Source organism: Rhinopithecus bieti, unplaced genomic scaffold (genome assembly GCF_001698545.2).
Source record: "Rhinopithecus bieti isolate Rb0 unplaced genomic scaffold, ASM169854v2 scaffold_17861, whole genome shotgun sequence".
NCBI lineage: Eukaryota > Metazoa > Chordata > Mammalia > Primates > Cercopithecidae > Rhinopithecus > Rhinopithecus bieti.
In genome coordinates, this window is record NW_016809830.1 from 3253395 (window position 1) to 3264309 (window position 10915).

Consider the following 10915-nt stretch of genomic DNA (forward strand, 5'->3'; position numbering starts at 1 on the left):
GTATTTTTTTAGTAGAGACGGGGTTTCACCGTGTTAGCCAGGATGGTCTCGATCTCCTGACCTCGTGATCCGCCCGTCTCGGCCTCCCAAAGTGCTGCGATTACAGGCTTGAGCCACCGTGCCCGGCCCACCCGAACTATCTAAAAGTTTTATGCTGTCTGCCTATGTAAAATAAAATACCCACGAAGACTGTGGTTTATTATTCAACTAAGTAAATTCCTTTAAAATATATTAAGTTTTCATAACTTAGATTAGCGCATAATCCCAGAAAATCCTTAAAGATACGAAGTTCTGTTCTTTCCATTTTCTGAGAACTAGAATAGGAAAGCAGTTAGAATTAATTTATGAAGACAAAGCTCTAACCTAACAAAAAGATGTTTGGGGAGGGCTCCTTTAATTCTGCAGGAAAAGCCATTGGCATATTATTTCTGCTCCCCTCCGCCCCGGGGGACGCAGGGATAAAGCAGCTTTCACAAAGCCCGGCTGCCTCAGTCACTTCCTCAGGAAATGGCACTGACCGCAACTCGCCCCGACTCGGTGTGGTCTCCAGCCTTCAGATAGGCCCTAGGATTGGGAAGAGGACACTAACCACAACCAGCAATACTGCCTAGTCCTGCATGACAGTCCCTCCTGTGAGCGTGGGAGTTCTGCTTTGGTTTGTGGTTTTGTGTTAAGCCCAGGTGGAAGATGACAGGTCCCACAATGATGCAGCAGACTACCCATTTTCTTTCTTTCCCTCTTCTTCCACCACACCACCCAACTCACCCCAAACACGAGAGGCAGAGGGCTGCATTACCCCGGAAGTAAATATGTATCGAACAATAACCAAATTAAGCAACTCCAGCCGATTCACATGACCAGTGTTTTCTTTTTCTTGCTCAAGAGTCAAAAATAGAATTGTGCTGACTTGCTGTGAGCGTGAAGGTTCTTGAACAGTGGAGTATCTACTTACTGAATATATAAAGCCTCCAAAAATACCTGCCCCCTGTTTCTCTTCAGAAAACTAAATATACATTTAAAGGGCAAGACTGCCCTCAGGTTAGCATTTCAAAACCGTGGTTCTGCACAGAAAAATTCAAACACAGAAGAGTTTACTAAATACCAAACCCACTACATGAGACCAGAAGGCCTGGCTTCTGCCCAGAGGGGCCCCTACACAACTGTGTTAGGGAATAAGCCACCTAACAAAGCTATCAGAACTCCATCATCTGCCTGTGTTCCCTCGGGGTGTTCTTCATTTCACGGCCAGGAAAGCCTTAGGAACCAGGTAATTTACCCGAGCTGACCATCCCTACAGGTATCTGGTAAAGGACAAGTGAAAATGAGCTCTAGGCAGGACTTGCCCAGGAACCCACTGAGATTACAAGCTAATCAAAGAACATCTCCAACTAAGGAGATTACTACAGGATAGTCTTTCTCTAACAGCATACCTACAACCAATAAATTCTCAAAATCCAGATAGAAAAAACCCCTACTCTTCCCTTAGTTATTCCTAAAGAAAAACGGGCAAGGGCCCTATGTGCTATATCTAGATGACATGTCATTGATCTTAGGGCACAGGGGCCACATTTTAAACCACAGAAATAAAATCCCCAATTGAGGATCACATCTACGAAAACGTTTGGTGCACAGTTATTTGTAACGTAGCAAAGCACCAGAAAGCATGTCCATATCCATCAACAGGGAAATGACAATGGTATATAAACGATTATGTAACAATTACGGTACATCCTTCATTTTTCAAATTGTGGTAAAAATACACATAGCATAAAATTTACCATCATAACCATATCTAAATGCACAGATCAACAGTGTTAAGTGCATTCACATCGTTTTTGGTACATCCTTTTTTATGGAGTACCATGCCCTGATTAAAAGTGAGTTTAGAGTCATTGTAAGTACTGAAGTGGAACAATCAAGATTGACCATTAAGTAAAAAAAAAAAAAAAAAATCAGGTCACAAAACAATACATATACTACTTTAAAGTAAAATAAGCATATGTTTTAAGCATACAGACATGTAAAATTTATAGATACATAAAATTCAATGAAAGGGCCAAGTGCGTGGGCCAGGTGTGGTGGCTCACGCCTGTAATCTCAGCACTTCGGGAGGCCAAGGCAGGAGGATTACTTGAGGCCAGGAGTTCAAGACCAACCTGGCCAACGTGGTGAAACCCCATTTCTACTAAAAAAAAAATATAAAAATTAGCTGGGCATGGTGGCACACACCAGCTACTGGGGAGGCTGAGGCAGGAGAATCACTTGAACCTGGGAGGCAGAGGCTACAGTGAGCTGAGATCGTGCCACTACACACCAGCTGAGGTGACAGAATGAGACTCCATCTCAAAAAAAATAAAGATAAATAAAGTAAAATTCATAGAAAGGCTCAGAAGGATGCCACCACAGATCCTGACTCCCAGCTTTAAAAGGCTATGAAACAGGATAAGGGAAATTATAGTCATATTTTGAGCTTTTACTCTAACTTCCAACTTTTTTTTTTTTTTTTTGAGACATTGTCTCGACCCAGGCTGGAGTGCAGTGATGGATTTCAGCTCACTGCAACCTCCGCCTCCCGGGTTCAAGTGATTCTCCTGTCTCAGCCTGCCGAGTGGCTGGGATTACAGGCACCTGCCACCATGCCCAGCTAAATTTTGTATTTTTGTAGAAATGGGGTTTCACCATGTTGGCCAGGCTAGTCTTGATCTACTGACCTAAAGTTATCCGCCTCAGCCTCCCAAAGTGCTGGGATTACAGGCATGAGTCACATGCCTGGTCCCAACCGTATTCTTACAACACTAAAAAGAATTTTTTTTTCAAAATTTATCCACGTTAAGTGTAGGTCTGCATTTTCAGAATCTCATATGTGCACAAAAGGAAGAAGGTAGAAATTTAAATTTCCTACAAACTTTGAAGGTCATAATGTATATCTGTAAAGGAAGATACTAATAAATTTCCTACACTCATCAATCCTGGCAATTCTGTCGAAGGCACTTTTGTACAAGCTCTGTTTTCCACTGGATATACATTCTTTTAACTTAAAAAAAAAAAAAACACCACCTGAGCGCAGTGGCTCATGCCTGTAATCCCAGCACTTTGGGAGGCCAAAGTGGGCAAATCACCTGAGGTCAGGAGGTCGAGACCAGCCTGATTAACAGGGAGAAACTCCACCTCTACTAAAAATACAAAAATTAGCCAGGCGTGGTGGCGCATGCCTGCAATCCCAGCTACTCGGGAGGCTGAGGCAAAAGAATTGCTTGAACCCAGGAGGCGGAGGCTGTGGTGAGCCAAGATCGTGCCATTGAACTCCAGCCTAGGCAACAAGAGTGAAACTCTATCTCAAAAAAAAAAAATACCCTTGTACTGGTAGCTTACTGATTCATCAGTGAGTTTATAGAAATACTGAAAGGGTCTAGGCTAAACCTGTCACTTTTAATAAACTTCAGGAAAATCCATGATAGCTTCTGCTTGAAACGGCTTATTCAAATAGCTTCACAATGAGAAAACAAAAAATTTATAAATGTATTTACTGTTTGGCAAACTGCCTTTTTTTCCCCTCAATGAAGCATGTTTGATGAATTTTAATATTTCAAAACTAAGAAGTTACTTATCTGTGTGAATACTAGTAACAAGGGATTCCTGGTTTAGGAGTAAAACTCATACCAACTTTAGAAGCATTCCTTTGTCATTTTGCAAGTACTAGTAGCATCTCTAAAAACTGTAGCTTCAAAGTATTGATTTCCTACATTAGAAGTGATGATTTGAGTATAGAAAAAGAATAACTTCAAAGTAATTTTCCTTTGTCACCTGAATAAGCCTTCTACATTTTTGTGCATAAGTCCTAAATCCTGCACAGAAGCTACTGTCCCTGAAATGCTCTGAACCATCAGCAATAATTGCTGCTGCTTCTCATTTATTTTGTCAATTTTTAAAATTTTTTTTGAGATGGAGTCTCACTTTGTCAACCAGGCTAGCATGCAGTGGCACAATCTTGGCTCACTGCAAACTCCACCTCCCAGGTTCAAGCGATTCTCCTGCCTCAGCCCTCCAAGTAGCTGGGATTACAAGAGCGTACCAGCACACCCAGCTAATTTTTGTATTTTTTAGTAAAGATGGGGTTTCACCATATTGGCCAGGCTGGTCTCAAACTCCTGACCTCAGATGATCTGCCCACTTAGGCCTCCCAAACTGCTGGGATTACAGGCGTAAACCACTGAGCCTGGCCAAATTTTTACATTTTAAGCACTAAATTTAAAATATTAATATTTGCAAACACTTTTTGAGACTTCCAGCATTAGAAAACATGGAAGAGAAAACTAGTAGCTGAAGGTAATGTACTTCTCTGGGGATTTCATGGGCCCACGAGGCCGACTGGCTTGCTTCCCTTAACAGAGGTCTTTCTTTTGGAATTTTCATCCCCTGAAGTTTTCAAGCATTGTTCTTACTACAAGGCTTGAAGTCAGTGGCTCTCCACTGGGGCCACCTGTTACCAATTGTATTTAGCAACGTCCAGAGACATTGCGTTGTTGTGACTTGGGGGAGGAGGCATGCTATTGGCATATAGTGGGTAGAGGCCAAGAATGCTGCTAAACACACAGGACAGCCCTCCCCACAACCAAGAATTACCGAGCCCCAAATGCTAATGGTGCTGAGGTAAAAAAAAAAAAAACTCTGCTTTATGTGAGCAGGGACGCCTTCCCTGTATCACCCTATGCTTCTCCTACCAATATTTAATCCTACTGGAATTATAATAAACCTGCTTGCTTCGGTCACCCATGCCAGAGCCATGTCCTAGTATAGAGACAGTAGCAATTCCTTGCTCCAGCCAACCGTGACCTTGGCCCTCTCCCATCAATTGAGGGAGTAGACAAACAGGCTCCCTGCACAGGTATCACAGCTGTTCTCATCCTCCAAAATGATGCCACTGGCTAATCAGAAAACAATTCTCACTAGATACCAAATTCACTTAAAACACTTTTGGAATTCTGAAACACAGTCCTTTCATCTAAAAAATATGTCCGAGAGCATCCCCCACAGTGATCACTCACAGAATGCCCACCACCGTTGATTTTAAAAAATCAATTCATGGCCGGGCGCGGTGGCTCACGGCTGTAATCCCAGCACTTTGGGAGGCTGAGGCGGGTGGATCACCCGAGGTCGGGTGTTCAAGAGCAGTCTAACCAACATGGAGAAACCCTGTCTCTACTAAAAATACAAAATTAGCTGGGGTGGTGGCACATGACTGTAATCCCAGCTACTCAGGAGGCTGAGGCAGGAGAATAGCTTGAACCCAGGAGACAGAGGTTGCAGTGAGGCAAGATCACCCACTGCACTTTAGCCTGGGCAACAAGAGCAAAACTCGTCTCAAAAAATATATAAAAAATAAAATAAAATAAAAATCAATTCATTTAAAAGTCCTCTTCCTGGAGTAGACAGAAAACAGGAAAAAAAACACAGAGAAAGAAAATTAATTGCCTCAGTATAGCAATCATTATGTTATATTGAGAAGAGGATGGATGAAACCCTCTGAGTCTTCCTCACAAGGCCCTCTCTGTTTTCATTTATTTCATCAAAGATACCAACAGCTTGGAAGAATATTTACCCAGGAACGTTCCTCCTGTTACTAAACTTTCCATCCAAGAAAGGGGAAGAAGGATATCTACAGTCTAGGAATTTGAGAAATGCTAGATTAAATACACACACACACACACACACACACACACAGAGCCTGATTTCTTTTCTCAAGGCTTCTCAGAACTTTCCAGAGCTAACATGAACCTCCAATGTGAATCTTCAAAGTGGGGATCTGGGGCTTTAGCATTACCCAAGCTTCTCTGATGCTAGAATCTTTCAGGATGAGATATCTTTGGGACAAACGTGAAGCCGGGTTGAAGAAATTACTGTCTTTGGAGACTGGGGATGGTGTCTCACGCCTCTCATCACAACACTTTAAGAGGTCGAGATGGGAGGATCACTTGAGGTCAGGAGTTTGAGACCAGCCTGAGCAATGAAGCAAGACACCATCTCTACAAAAAATAAAAACAATAATTAGCCAGGAATGGTGTTACACGCCTGCAGTCTCAGCTACTTCGGAGGTTGAGACAGGAGGATTGCTTGAGCCTACAGGTTCAAGGCTGCCATGAGCAGAGATCACATCACTGCACTCCAGTCTAGGAAACAGAGCAAAACCCTGCCTCTTAAAAATATATTCTTGGCCGGGCGCAGTGGCTCATGCTTGTAATCCCAGCACTTTGGGAGGTCAGGAGATCAAGACCATTCTGGCTAACACGGTGAAAACCCGTCTCTACTAAAAATACAAAAAAATTAACCAGGCATGGTGGCGGGCGCCTGTAGTCCCGGCTACTCGGGAGGCTGAGGCAGGAGAATGGCGTGAACCTGGGAGGCGGAGCTTGCAATGAGCCGAGATCGCGCCCCTGCACTCCAGCCTGGGCGACAGAGCGAGACCCCGTCTCAAAAAAAAACAAGGCCGGACGCGGTGGCTCAAGCCTGTAATCCCAGCACTTTGGGAGGACAAGGCGGGCGGATCACGAGGTCGGGAGATCGAGACCATCCTGGCTAACACGGTGAAACCCCGTCTCTACCAAAAAATACAAAAAAAAAAAACTAGCCGGGCGATTTGGCGGGCGCCTGTAGTCCCAGCTACTCGGGAGGCTGAGGCAGGAGAATGGCCTAAACCCAGGAGGCAGAGCTTGCAATGAGCTGAGATCCGGCCACTGCACTCCAGCCTGGGCGCGAGACTCCATCTCAAAAACAACAACAACAACAACAACAACAACAACAAAAGTTATCTTTAGGAACTGGTTTTAGGAAACAGGCATGCATCCTACAGTTATCATGTGAGGGAGGTGCTTCCAGCCCATTTTCCTGACAACTCTAACTCCATGCTTTTCTTGGCAGTACTTCCTCTCCAGACACACCTGTGCATCAACCCAAGATGACTTAAGGAAAGAACAAGTTAACAAATCTCCAAATATGGAGGGAGAGCAAGAATGAAGAAGTATTTCTAAAGAGACTCCGCCTAAAGTTCCATGTCATAGAAATTATAAAAACTTTGTTCCCAGCTTCCGCAACATGGTGAAACTCCGTCTCCACTAAAAACAGAAAAATCAGCCAGACGTGGGAGCGTGCACCTAATAGTCCCAAGCTAGGCAGGAGACTGAGGTGGGAGGATCACCTGAGCCCGGGAGGCAGAGGCTGCAGTAAAATGAGATTGCACCACTGTACCCCAGCCTGGGCGACAGAGCAAGACCCTGTCTCAAAAAATAAAAAATAAAAAACCTTGTTTGATGGTTTTAGAAGTATTTCCAAAAAGAAGCTACTTGTATTGTAAAATGCACACAAGTAGGCACACATATATACTGTAAAGGAAGAACAATTAATAAAAGCAGCACAAGATCTCTTAATGTTTATGGACTTTGAGTAGCCACAGCCACATCAATCTCCTGAAGCAAGAAATACCTCATGGCTCTTGAGAATAGGAGAAATACTGGTTGACCTAGAAGCAATGGCTTTGAACCTCAAAGATATTTGAGCCTGCCACCAATTAGCTATAAAAATGACACCTATAAACCACAGGACACTGTAGGTGATTAAAAGCATAGACTTTGTAGTAAGACAAACTGAGGTGAGCTTTGCCTTTTAGAAGTTAGAAAATCCTAACAAAGTGACTGCCATAGGTGACAACAAGATAGATGTCCTCAAAATTTACAAAAACCACAGGCAATATGATAAATAGCATCCTCAACTTACGTGCCCCTTGCAGATATACAATCCAGCCAGGTCTTTTAAGAAGTAAAACAGGCTCAGTGCAGTGGCTCACGCATGTAATCCCAGCATTTTGGGAGGCCAAGGCAGGATCAACTGAGGTCAGGAGTTCAAGACCAGCCTGGACAACATGGTGAAACCCCGTCGTCTCTACCAAAAATACAAAAAAGTTAGCCAGGCATAGTGGCAGGCGCCTGTGATCCTAGATACCCGGGAGGCTGAGGCAGGAGAATCACTTGAACTCAGGAGGCAGAGGCTGCAGTGAGCCAAGATCACGCCATTGCACTCCAGCCCAGGTGACAGAGCGAGACTCTGTCTCAAAAAAAAGGAAAAAAAAAAAGCAAAACAGATGCAGAACAGATTTTTCCTATCCTCAGTGACCTGAAATTAGACCACTGTGTAACCAAAGACGTTATAGCTCAATTTGAAACTCCAACTGAAGTCAGTAATATCTTAACACTCAAGATTAAAAGAGGAGAATTTTTTTTAAATTCTGAGCCCTCTAAATCAAAAGCAGTAAAGCCTAATCACAGTATAACATCAAGTGCTAAACTATGTGCTTATTAATCTTTTCCAAAATTAACATTGGTCAGATAAACCAGACTTGCATTTTGCCAGATATATACCTCTGAGGGGCCCCAAACACACACACACACACGCCTATGAGAGGGCTCAAATATACATCTATGTACCCATAAAATACCCTGAACTTCAGATTTGCACAATTCCACCAGTCATTTGGCCAAATTTCCTACCTTCAGTGTCTCAGTCCAATACATTACTCAGACAACCAGCATTTGCTATGCATTTATGGAGCTAATACTGCAACCTAGACATACTGTTTTGATGATTTCTGAGTAAACAGAAAGCAGAAAAAAGATTCACTTTCCACACTCAAAAGAGCTCATCCACTCTGGCAATTGTATTAAAGAATGGTAAAGGTTGTAGACTTCAGGGTCAGAAAGACCCAGGTACAAATGCCAACTCCAACTTAGCCTTAGCATATCCATTAACCTCTTTCAGCCTCAAGTTCCTCAGGAATAAAGTGAGATGATAAGATGACCCACTTTTCAGCATTGCTCTGAGGCCTAACGACTTAGGTCTCAAAAATGGCTCCAAATAAACAGTTTCCTTAGCTGCATTTTACCAAGGTGACCAAGTCACCCATTAGCTTATCTTCATTGCAACTCTTGCTTTTCATCGTGTCTTAGCAAACAAATGTCTATTGAGTCAGACAGCTATGCTCAGTGGCCTCTGCACACACTTTCTTCTCCTGCTAACTAAGTGTTCCTGCCATTCCCTCTCTGGATCACCTTTTTGTCCAACTCCGTCCCTCTTTTTTCACACTTCCACCAAAACACCTTTTTCAGAACCTCTGTTTGGATCCAATCCTTCCCTTTTTTGTATTCATCCTGTCCTTGCACCTAGAATCCACATAAGCATGTCAGAAAACAGTGTTGAAAGTTAAGGACACAAATCCAATTTACTTACTGGTAAGTTCTTTTCTCACAATAATGAATTAAGGCAAAGCTACAAACTACACCCCCAAAACAGTACAGTCAAGTAACAACTCTGTGCTCAAGGCTGTAAGGGGAACAGATGAAAGATGGAATGAACTAAGGAGAATCCATCTCTACCACTGAAAAAAGAATCATTGGCCAACAGTGTTGTTTTTATATATGAACAAGAGTACACGCGACAGACAAAGGCAGCTGCCAACAGCCGGGCGTGGTGGCTCACACCTGTAATCCCAGCGCTTTGGGAGGCTGAGCCAGGTGGATCACAATGTCAGGAGATCAAGACCAGCCTGGCCAACATCGTGAAAACCTGTCTCTACTAAATATAAATATACAAAAAAACTAGCCGGGTGTGGTGGTAAATGCCTGTAATCTCAGCTACTTGGGAGGCTGAGGCACGAGAATCCAGGAGGCAGAGGTTGCAGTGAGCTGAGACTGCGCCACTGCACTCCAGCCTGGGTAACAGAGCGAGACTCCGTCTCAAAAAAATAAAAAAGGCAGCCACCACTTGCATTGCCTTTTTGCCGCCAGCTTGTTACACTTACCTCATAAACATGCATAGCTCATTTCTCATTGACTTTACTCATTTACTTAATTGTTTTGCCAATGTCTGAACAAAGATTTTTTTTCTCACAATGACATTCTCTAGAAAGCATCACATTTTAAAATGAGGAATGCCTTGGCCAGACACAGGAGACGCTAATGTATCAGATTTGCCTCTATGGCTCCTACTATAGCAGGCCAAACCGGGCATGTCTCACAAGCCCACTGGCCACCTTCACTGAAGGTTACTGTCGCCTATTTAGGGTTAAGAACAAGAACAACCTTTCCCTCCACAGCTGATTAGACCAGGTCCAGTGAGATTTTTGGCCTTGAGAACTGCAAGTAGGACAGAGGACTACAGGTGATGTCCACTAGTATTTCAAATGAGGACATGGAGACGCAGAGGCTGTGCAACAGCATTGTTTGGCCATGTGTTTAGGAAAGAAATTCTACTAAGGGGGAAGCAAAAGAGACAACCAAGGGCATGTAGTCCTCAAAAGAATGCAGAGTAAGCTTAGTGCAAGATGATGCTTGAGTTCCTGATGTCAAGTCCTCCTGACAGATGCTAACCCTGGGCCTCAGAATGAGCTGCCTTTCTTACTGCATAGCTTGATCATGTCCTACAAATCGTGCAAACTCTAAACAACCTAGTCTTTCGGAGCCTTCTCGTATGAATTTTGCCAGGAAAGGAGCTACTACCTCTCCCAATGCACACCCCTCACCTCAGCCACCTGGGCCACGGGGCCCTCAGTCACCACTCCACATGAAGGCTGGGTGAAGTTGGTTCTGCTTCAGGCTGCAGTTATACAGTAATCACTGGAACTGGTAGCTCATATGGTCTTCATTCATTCACCAACTCACTCACTCATTCCATGGTCCTTCAGAGGGCCTCTCCTGTCAGCACCACGATCACAGATCTCTCGGACTGCCAACTCCTGCCATCCTCCACTTGCACACAGCTATCTGTCCTGCATCTGTATGCGTTCCTGTCCTCGCCTATTTCACTGGACTTGTGCCCATAATCTTTGGCCTGCCCGGTGTGTGTTTTTTTTTTTTTTTTTTTTTTTTTTTTT

General features: G+C 43.6%; 1 protein-coding gene across 10 annotated transcripts in view; it reads right to left on the reverse strand.

Moving 5' to 3' along the window:
• Window positions 1-10915, reverse strand: part of ZNF532 (zinc finger protein 532) — a 133933-nt gene that overhangs the window by 103408 nt on the left and 19610 nt on the right. Inside the window, exon 3 of one of the 10 annotated variants that reach the window (XM_017890491.1) lies at window positions 7768-7932. The exons of the other annotated variants lie outside the window; for them this stretch is intronic. The gene's annotated coding sequence lies outside the window, so the exon portion shown is untranslated. The remainder of the gene's footprint in view (window positions 1-7767; window positions 7933-10915) is intronic. 10 annotated transcript variants of the gene reach the window in all.